The 10,518-nt window shown below is 28.0% G+C and overlaps 1 long non-coding RNA gene across 1 annotated transcript; it reads right to left on the reverse strand.

The window, feature by feature from the left end:
* Nucleotides 1–42: 42 nt before the first annotated feature.
* LOC126927404 (uncharacterized) lies at nucleotides 43–1,222 on the reverse strand. Its single transcript, XR_007715445.1, has 2 exons — nucleotides 684–1,222; nucleotides 43–354 (listed from the first exon to the last, which is right to left on the reverse strand). It is a non-coding gene; the product is annotated as an uncharacterized LOC126927404 (long non-coding RNA).
* Between the last annotated feature and the right edge of the window lie 9,296 nt (nucleotides 1,223–10,518).

Here is a 10,518-nt window from a genome sequence, read left to right on the forward strand (position 1 = left end):
TATGCAAGATAATATTTATATAAAAGAAGAATACAACGCATCTCTATGCACGATTACAATTTATTTCTCTATTTTAAATTTCTTTACAACTTACAAAAACATTAATCCGTACACACATTTTGTAACAAAACGATTGCATGATCGCGAATTTGAAATTAAATTTTTAATATAAAAAATATAAATTATTACAATTTTATAAATATAGTTGTTTATTTGCGACATTAAAAACATTTTGTACACGTCAAAAATTGTTGGTATCAGTCATTATCTTCTATTAAACCCATATTTTTTCTTTTCATAATATAGATCAGTCTCTGAACTCCCAAGATTTATAACTTTTGGACAACCATTTCGCTGCAACAAAACAAATTTCAAATCTTAATCTATTACTACAAATTATAAGTCATATATATGTCGGCTTAACGTTGGGATTGGGGGTAGAAGTCTTCGATGAATCTTAGTTGGTATTGGCCATCGATGCGGTGGATCAATGATGGAGTTTATTGACACAAGTTAGAGGTATTACAGTGTTGGTAGTTAATCACAATATTTAGATACTCGCGGCACTATGACAATGGTCTCGGGTCCGGTAACGAATCCGCGGTCAACGGGATGTCGAACGTGTATATTTCGTGAGAGGCTAAGTTATATTCTGGTTGTCACACAGAGCAAGCACTACGTACCTGAGAATTACTTGTATCGTCGTTAAGATCGTACGGAAGAGTGTCTCTCCATCACGGTGACGCTGTCGAGGAAAACTATGATGGGTGTAGGCTCTAAGGGCACGAGATCATCGGATACGTGGAGAAAAGTCTTCGTTCGGAAAATGAGGGAAATTGGCGTTACTGTTAATTGGTCAATTTCCATGTTGGTGGTTAGGGAAGGGTGCTAGCCGCCCTTAAGAGAAAGTTCGAGAAGAGGAAGCGTCGTTCGTGAGAGAAATAGATTTCTCCTATTTTCTCGTAGTTGGGACGAGGACTGTTTGTCGGTTTGAAGGACTTTCGTTAAATAAATCTTAAGATTTATAGCGGGTCCTCGAGCTAGCTGAACATGTACTGTGGGGACGCGTCAACATCTGGTAATCGTCTTACTCGAAGAATAGAGTCTGCGTGTGGCGAGCCACGGGACAGAAACCATTGAAACGTTTACCGTCGTGCCCTGTCCCAAGTATTTCTTTTAAGGAGAGCTATAGAGTTACTTCATGCCTTTGTTAAACAAAACGTTCATCAGTTTGACCGCGGCTACGTTCGGCGACTAATTGTCGCCACGAGCCCAAGCTCATGATCATAAATCTCAAACAATCGGAGCAACATTAGAGAGGTTGGACATCGTGTTAAGTACCCTTGTAAACGCCGGGTTTTCGTTTAACTTTTCTAAGTGCTCTTTCCTGAAGACGTCGATACGTTATACGTTATAACGTACCAATATACAACGTTATACGCTATTACGTAATAATATCCAACGTTATACGCTATTACGTGATAATATAGAACGTTATACGTAATTACGTAGTAATATGCAACGTTACACGTTATATGGTAATACTATATAACGTTATACGTTATAACGTAACAATATACAACGTTATACGTTATTACGTAATGGTATATATCGCTATACATTATATGGAAATACTATATATTGTTATACATTATTAAGTAACAATATACAACGTTATACGTCATTACGTAATAGTATATAACGTTATACGTTATAACGTAACAATATACAACGTTATACGTTATAACGTACCAATATACAACGTTATACGTTAAGCGTAATGATACACAACGTTATACGTTATTACGCAATAGTATATAACGCTATACGTTATATGGAAATACTATATAACGTTATACGTTATAACGTAACAATATACAACGTTACACGTTATTACGTAATGGTATATATCGCTATACATTATATGGTAATACTATATATTGTTATACATTAATACGTAACAATATACAACGTTATACGTTATTACGTAATAGTATATAACGTTATACGTTATAACGTAACAATATACAACGTTATACGTTATTACGTAATAATATACCACGATATACGTTATTACGTAATAATACACAACGTTATACCTTATTACGTAATGGTATATATCGTTATACGTTATTACGTAATAGTCTATAACGTTATAACGTTATAACGTAACAATATACAACGTTATATGTTATTACGTAATGGTATATATCGCTATACATTATATGGTAATACTATATATTGTTATACATTATTACGTAACAATATACAACGTTATACGTTATTACGTAATAGTACATAACGTTATACGTCATAACGTAACAATATACAATGTTATACGTTATAACGTACCAATATACAACGTTATACGTTAAGCGTAATGATACACAACGTTATACGTTATTACGCACTGGTGTATATCATTATACGCGACATGGTAATACTGTATATCGTTATACGTTATTACGTAACAATATACTACGTTATACATTATTACGTAATTATATACAACGTTATACGTTATTACGTAATGGTATATATCGTTATACATTATCTGGTAGTAGTATATAACGTTATACGTTTTTACTTAATAGTATATAACGTTATGCGTTATATGGTAATACTATATAACGTTATACGTTATAACGTAACGATATACAACGTTATACGTTATAACGTACAAATACACAACGTTATACGCTATTACGTAATAATATACAACGTTATACGTTATTACGTACCAATATACAACGTTATACGTTATTACGTAATAGTATATAACGTTATACGTTATAACGTAACAATATACAACGTTATACGTTATAACGTACAAATGTACATCGTTATACACTATTACGTAAGAATATACAACGTTATACGTTATTACGTAACAATATACAACGTTATACGTTATTACGTAATAATACACAACGTTATAACTTATTGCTTAATGGTATATATCGCTATACATTATATGGTAATACTATATATTGTTATACATTATTACGTAACAATATTCAACGTTATACGTTATTACGTAACAATATACAACGTTATACGTTATTACGTAATAATATACAACGTTATACGTTATTACGTGATAATACACAACGTTATACCTTATTTCGTAATGGTATATATCGTTATACGTTATATGGTAATACTATATACCGCCATACGTTATTACGTAATAGTATATAACGTTATACGTTATAACGTAACAATATACAATGTTATACGTTATAACGTACCAATATACAACGGTATACCGTATTACGTAATAACATACAACGTCATACGTTATTACGTAATAATAAACAACGTCATAAGTTATTACATAACAGTACATATCGTTATACGTTATATGGTAATAGTATATAACGGAATACGTTATTACGTAATAATATACAACGTTATACGCTATTACGTAATAATATACAACGTTATACGTTATTACGTAAGAATATACAACGTTATACGTTATTACGTAATAGTATATAACGTTATACGTTATTACTTATCAGTATATAACGTTATACGTTACATGGTACTACTATATAACGTTATACGTTATAACGTAACAATATACAACGTTATACGTTATAACGTACAAATATACAACGTTATACGCTATTACATAATAATATACAACGTGATACGTTATTACGTAAGAATATACAACGTTATACGTTATTACGTAACAATATACTACGTTATACATTATTACGTAATAATATACAACGTTATACGTAACTACGTAATGGTATATATCGTTATACATTATCTGGTGGTAGTATATAACGTTATACGTTATTACTTACTAGTATATAACGTTATACGTTACATGGTAATACTATATAACGTTATACATTATTACTTACCAATATACAACGTTATACGTTATTACGTAATAGTATATAACGTTATACGTTATAACGTAACAATATACAACGTTATACGTTATAACGTACAAATGTACAACGTTATACGCTATTACGTAATAATCTACAACGTTATACGTTATTACGTAACAATATACAACGTTATACGTTATTACGTAACAATATACAATGTTATATGTTATTACGTAATGGTATATATCGCTATACATTATATGGTAATACTATATATTGTTATACATTATTACGTAACAATATACAACGATATACGTTATTACGTAATAGTACATAACGTTATACGTCATAACGTAACAATATACAACGTTATACGTTATAACGTACCAATATACAACGTTATACGTTAAGCGTAATGATACACAACGTTATACGTTATTACGCAGTGGTGTATATCATTATACGCTACATGGTAATACTGTATATCGTTATACGTTATTACGTAACAATATACTACGTTATACATTATTACGTAATTATATACAACGTTATACGTTATTACGTAATGGTATATATCGTTATACATTATCTGGTAGTAGTATATAACGTTATACGTTTTTACTTAATAGTATATAACGTTATGCGTTATATGGTAATACTATATAACGTTATACGTTATAACGTAACAATATACAACGTTATACGTTATAACGTACAAATATACAACGTTATACGCTATTACGTAATAATATACAACGTTATACGTTATTACGTAACAATATACAACGTTATACGTTATTACGTAACAATATACAACGTTATACGTTATTACGTAATAGTATATAACGTTATACGTTATAACGTAACAATATACAACGTTATACGTTATTACGTAATGGAATATATCGCTATACATTATATGGTAATACTATATATTGATATACATTATTACGTAACAATATACAACGTTATACGTTATTACGTAATAGTACATAACGTTATACGTTATAACGTAACAATATACAACGTTATACGTTGTAACGTACCAATATACAACGTTATACGTTAAGCGTAATGGTATATATCGTTATACATTATATGGTAGTAGTATATAACGTTATACCTTTTTACTTAATAGTATATAACGTTATAAGTTATATGGTAATACTATATAACGTTATACGTTATAACGTAACAATATACAACGTTATACGTTATAACGTACCAATATACAACGTTATACGCTATTACGTAATAATATACAACGTTATACGTTATTACGTAATAATATGCAACGTTATACGTTATATGGTAATACTATATAACGTTATACGTTATAACGTAACAATGTACAACGTTATACGTTATTACGTAATAATATACAAAGTTATTCATCATTTCGTAATAATATACAACGTTATACGTTATTACGTAATGGTATATATCGTTATACATTATCTTGTAGTAGTATATAACGTTATACGTTTTTACTTAATAGCATATAACGTTATACGTTACATGTTAATACTGTATATCGTTATACGTTATTACGTTACAATATACTACGTTATACGTTATAACGTACAAATATACAACGTTATACGTTAAGCGTAATGATACACAACGTTATACGTTATTACGCAGTGGTGTATATCATTATACGCTACATGGTAATACTGTATATCGTTATACGTTATTACTTTACAATATACTACGTTATACGTTATAACGTACAAATATACAACGTTATGCGCTATTACGTAATAATATACAACGTTATACGTTATTACGTAATAATATGCAACGTTATACATTATATGGTAATACTATATAACGTTATACGTTATAACGTAACAATGTACAACGTTATACGTTATTTCGTAATAATATAGAACGTTGTACGTTATTACGTAATTGTAAAAGGTATGTAAATATGAAACCGGAATATCTGTATACAAAATAAACTTTTATTGGATGATAATTATTCCTCATATTGTAATAATATATAACAATATACGTTAGTAAGTAATACTATATAACGTTATACGTAATAGCGTAACAATATACAAAGATATACGTTATTACGTAATAGTATATAACGTAATACATTACACGGTAATACTATATAACGTCAGTCGTTATTAAGTAATAGTAACTACCGTTATACGTTATTACGTAACAATATACTACGTTATGCATTATTACGCAATAATATATAACGTTATACGTTACTACGTAATGGTATATATCGTTATACATTATCTGGTAGTAATATATAACGTTATACGTTATTACTTACTAGTATATAACGTTATACGTTACATGGTAATACTATATAACGTTATACATTATTACGTACCAATATACAACGTTATACGTTATTACGTAATAGTATATAACGTTATACGTTATAAAGTAACAATATACAACGTTATACGCTATTACGTAATAATATACAACGTTATACGCTATTACGTAATAATATACAACGTTATACGTTATTACGTAATAATATGCATCGTTATACGTTATAACGTAACAATATACAACGTTATACGTTATAACGTACCAATATGCAACGTTATACGCTATTACGTAATAATATACAACGTTATACGCTATTACGTAATAATATACAACGTTATACGTTATTACGTAATAATATGCAACGTTATACGTTATATGGTAATACTATATAACGTTATACGTAATAGCGTAACAGTATACAACGATATACGTTATTACGTAATAGTATATAACGTAATACATTATATGGCAATACTATATATCGATATACCTTATTTCGTAACATTATTCAACGTTATACGTTATTACGTAATAATATACAACGTTATACGTTATTACGTAACAATATACAACGTTATACGTTATTACGTAATAGTATATAACGTTATACGTTGTAACGTAATAATATACAACGTTATACGTTATAACGTACCAATATACAACGTTGTACGCTATTACGTAATAATATACAACGTTATACGTTATTACGTAATAATACACAACGTTATACATTATTACGTAATAATACACAACATTATACCTTATTACGTAATGGTATATATCGTTATACGTTATTACGTTATAATATACAACGTTATACATTATTACGTAATAGTATATAACGTTATACGTTATAACGTAACAATATACATCGTTATACGTCATAACGTACCAATATACAACGTTGTACGCTATTACGTAATAATATACAACGTCATACGATATTACGTAATGGTATATATCGCTATACATTATATGGTAATACTATATATCGTTATACGTTATTACGTAACAATATACAACGTTGTACGCTATTACGTAATAATATACAACGTTATACGTTATTACGTAATAATACACAACGTTATACCTTATTACGTAATGGTATATATCGTTATACGTTATATGGTAATACTATATAACGCTATACGTTATTACGTAATAGTATATACCGGTATAAGTTATAACGTAACAATATACTACGTTATACGTTATTACGTAATAATACACAACGTTATACGCAATGGTATATACCATTATACGTTATATGGTAATAGTATATAACGGTATACGTTATTACGTAATAATATACAACGTTATTCGTTATTACGCAATATTATATAGCGTCATACGTTATTACGTAATAGTATATAACGATATTCGTTGTATGGTAACACTATATAACGATACACGCTATAACGTCACAATATACAACGTTATACGTTATTACGTAATAATATACAACGTTATACGTTATTACGTAATGCTATATATCGCTATACATTATATGGTATTACTATATATCGTTATACGTTATTACGTAACAATATTCAACGTTATATGTTATTACGTAATAATATACAACTTTGTACGTTATTACGTAATTGTAAAACGAATGTAAATATGAAACCGGAATTTCTGTATAGAAAATAATCTTTTATTGTATGATAATTATACCTTATATTGTAATAATATATAACATTATACGTTATTACGTAATACTATATAACGTTATACGCAATAGCATAACAATATACAACGTTATACGTTATTACGTAATAGTATATATCGTTATACGTTATATGGTAATAGTATATAACGGGATACATTATTACGTAATAATATACAACGTCATACGTTATTATGTGGTGGTATATATCGTTATACATTATCTGGTAGTAGTATATAACGTTATACGTTACATGATAATACTATATAACGTTATACGTTATAACGTAACAATATACATCGTTATATGTTATAACGTACCGATATACAACGTTATACGCTATTACGTGATAATATACAACGTTATACGTTATTACGTAGTAATATGCAACGTTATACGTTATATGGTAATACTATATAACGTTATACGTTATAACGTAACAATGTACAACGTTATACGTTATTACATAACAATATACAACGGTATACATCATTTCGTAATAATATACAACGTTATACGTTATTACGTAATGGTATATATCGTTATACATTATCTGATAGTAGTAAATAACGTTATACGTTTTTACTTAATAGTATATAACGTTATACGTTATATGTTAATACTGTATATCGTTATACGTTATTACGTAACAATATACAACGTTATACGCTATTACTATATAATATACAACGTTATACGTTATTGCGTAATAATATGCAACGTTATACGTTATTACGTAACAATATACAACGTTATACGTTATTACGTAATAGTATATAACTTTATACGTAATAACGTACCAATATACAACTTTGTATGCTATTACGTAATGATATACAACGTTATACGTTATTACGTAATGGTATATATCGCTATGCATTATATGGTAATACTATATATCGTTATACGTTATTACGTAACAATATTCAACGTTATACGTAATTACGTAATGGTATATATCGCTATACATTATATGGTAATACCATATATCGTTATACGTTATTACGTAACAATAATCAACGTTATACGTTATTACGTAATAATATACACCGTTATAAGTTATTAAGTAATAGTATATATCCTTATACGTTATATCGTAATATTATATAACGGTATACGTTATTACGTAATAATATACAACGTTATTCGTTATTACGTAACATTATATAGCGTCATACGTTATTACGTAATAATATATAACGTTATTCGTTATTACGTAATATTATTTAGCGTCATACGTTATTACGTAATAGTATATAAGGTTATACGTTATAACGTAACAATATACAACGTTATACGTTATAACGTACCAATATACAACGTTGTACGCTATTACGTAACAATACACAACGTTATACCTTATTACGTAATGGTATATATCGTTATACATTATCTGGTAGTAGTATATAACGTTATACGTTTTTACTTAATAGTATATAACGTTATGCGTTATATGGTAATACTATATAACGTTATACGTTATAACGTAACGATATACAACGTTATACGTTATTACGTAATAATATACAACGTTATACATCATTTCGTAATAATATACAACGTTATACGTTATTACGTAATGGTATATATCGTTATACATTATCTTGTAGTAGTATATAACGTTATACGTTTTTACTTAATAGTATATAACGTTATACGTTACATGTTAATACTGTATATCGTTATACGTTATTACGTAACAATATACTACGTTATACGTTATAACGTACAAATATACAACGTTATACGTTATTACGTACCAATATACAACGTTATACGTTATTACGTAATAGTATATAACGTTATACGTTATAACGTAACAATATATAACGTTATACGTTATAACGTACCAATATACATCGTTGCACGCTATTACGTAATAATATACAACGTTATACGTTATTACGTAATAATACACAACGTTATACCTTATTACGTAATGCTATATATCGTTATACGTTATATGGTAATACTATATAACGCTATACGTTATTACGTAATAGTATATACCGGTATACGTTATAACGTAACAATATACAACGTTATACGTTATTACGTAATAATACACAACGTTATACCTCATTAGGTAATGGTATATATCGCTATACGTTATATGGTAATGCTATATAACGCTATACGTTATTACGTAATAGTATATAACGTTATACGTTATTCCGTAATAATATGCTACGTTATACGTTATATGGTAATACTATGGTAATACTATACAACGTTATACGTTATAACGTACCAATATACAACGTTATACCGTATTACGTAATAACATACAACGTTATAAGATGTTACGTAATAGTATATAACGTTATGCGTTATATGGAAATACTATATAACGATATAGGTAATAGCGTAACAACATACAACGATATACGTTATTACGTAATAGTATATATCGTAATACATTATATGGTAATACTATATATCGTTATACTTTATTACGTAACAATATTCAACGTTATAGGTTATTACGCAATAGTATATAGCGTTATACGTTATATGGTAATACTATATAACGCTATACGTTATTACGTAATAGTATATACCGGTTCACGTTATTACGTAATAATACACAACGTTATACCTCATTACGTAATGGTATATATCGTTATACGTTATATGGTAATGCTATATAACGCTATACGTTATTACGTAATAGTATATAATGTTATA

This window comes from Bombus affinis, unplaced genomic scaffold (genome assembly GCF_024516045.1).
Source record: "Bombus affinis isolate iyBomAffi1 unplaced genomic scaffold, iyBomAffi1.2 ctg00000099.1, whole genome shotgun sequence".
Taxonomy (NCBI): domain Eukaryota; kingdom Metazoa; phylum Arthropoda; class Insecta; order Hymenoptera; family Apidae; genus Bombus; species Bombus affinis.